The sequence below is a fragment of the Numida meleagris genome, unplaced genomic scaffold (assembly GCF_002078875.1).
Source record: "Numida meleagris isolate 19003 breed g44 Domestic line unplaced genomic scaffold, NumMel1.0 unplaced_Scaffold1028, whole genome shotgun sequence".
NCBI lineage: Eukaryota > Metazoa > Chordata > Aves > Galliformes > Numididae > Numida > Numida meleagris.
Genome location: NW_018362815.1, coordinates 1 through 1,917, shown reverse-complemented (window position 1 = coordinate 1,917; position 1,917 = coordinate 1).

Sequence of the window (1,917 nt, the reverse complement as noted above, 5' to 3'; positions counted from 1 at the left end):
ACGTGCCCCGTGTCTGCACCACATCTGTCCCCACAGCACACACGTGTCCTTATCGTGTGCTCCCCATGCCTAAACTCCATCTTCACAAGGCAAACCAGCCAGGTTGTGGGTTCTGCAAGAAAATGGGGAAGCAGGGGAATTTTGTGGGTGGGAGGGCTGTGTGTGGGAGCAGCAGTAAGGGGAAGGGCAGGAGAGCTGACTTCCCCCTTTTTGTAATGCAAGGGGAAATGTTGGAGAGTTTGTGAGCTTGAAGGAGAATTTTGGGTGCAGATGGAGGTTTTTTGTGGGGTTGGATTGAGACTTTTGGGGCCACTTGGAGACCCGGGGGCTACCTGGGTGGAGGTTTTTTCATGTAGATGGATATTTTGTGTCTGGATGATGGCTTTTGGGTTTGACCGAGGTCTTGGAAGCCTGGATGTAGAGACTGGGTCTGGGTGTAGAGGTAAGAGCTGGATGGAGATTATGGGGCTGGATGGAGGCTTCAGGGTGTATGGAGATTTTGGGTGACAGATGAAATTTTGGGGGGCTGGATGTTGGATGTGGGGGCTGGATGGAAGTTTTTTGGGGGACTGAGATCTTAGGAGAAGAAGGTTTTGGGGTTGACTGAGGTTTTTGGAGGCTGTATGTAGAGGTAGGGGCTGGGTGTGGACGTTGGTGCTGTATGAAGGATTTGGAGGTTGCTGGATAGAGATTGTGGAGCTGGATGTAGAGTTTGGTGTGAGATGGAGGTTTTAGGAATGGATGGAGATCTTGGGGATGACTGAAGGTTTTTGGGGTCAAAATGGAGTTTTTGGGGTTAATCAGATTGTTTTAAGGGCTGGCTGGAGATTTTGGGTCTGGATGGAGTTTTCGGGGCTGGAAGGATAGACAGACAGACAGAGAGGTTGATAAGGCTTGTAGGCACATAGATGGACAGACAGGTAGAAGGATGGAGAGAGAGACAGAGAGAAAGTGCTGGGACCTTTGGTGTATCCATACTGGATCAGGAGGTGCAGCCCCCGGAGCAGGCAGCCCAGCAGGAGGAGGACGGGCAGATGGATGAGAACGCAGTGGGGCAAAGTGCCCCCACAGTGCTGGAAAGAGAAAGGGGTAAAAAGGAGAGGAGAGGAAGGAAGGGAAGGGAAGGGAAAAAGGAAAATGAAACAGAAGGTGATGCTGTATGTGCCGGTGCTGGCAGTTGTGGAGCTGCTGCTGCTGTTGCGTGGCTGCTGGTTCCCCTTCCTCTGGGCACAGCTGGGAGCTTTTGTGACTTTGGTGGGTGCAGTGTGTTGAATGCGGTGCCTCTCCTTCTGGGCTGTCAGCAGTGCTGCTCCCAGCACAGCGCACTCGGTGGTTTTTCCTTGCTGTGGCCACAAGTTCTGTTCTTTGCCAGCGGCTGGAAATCTTTCCCGTCCTGCACTGGGATGGTGCCCATGGTTGTGAGCCCAACCCATTTGGGATGGGGAAGGGCACAGCTTGCACCTTTGCAGCTGCTCAGGAACAGGGGAGCAGCCCAGCACCGGCATTCCCCCAGCAGCCATGGCTTGACCCTGCTCACCCCTCTCCCGCCATAGAGCCTTCCTGGGCTAGAGATCAGAGGTCACGCCTGCACCTTCCCACATGAAGGGGATCCTGCCAACATCACCACGCGAGTGTCACGTCCCATCCTTGAAATGAGGAGGGGCACATGCTGCAGACAACAGGGCAGAACCATCCAGAAGCCCAGGGCAGCGCTCCAAGATGAGAACCAGCGCCACCGCAGGGAAGGAAGCAGCCCTGAGAGCAAGGGATGGCAGCGAGTGAAGGAAGAGCTGAGCGCTGTGAGCAGCAGCTCTGAGGCTGCTGTCCCGCTGAGAGCAGTTGTGTTGGAACACGCTCTGCTCACATCTGTTGGGATCTCCACCCTTTGCGCCCCACGTTGGGCCCCCACCACAAGGA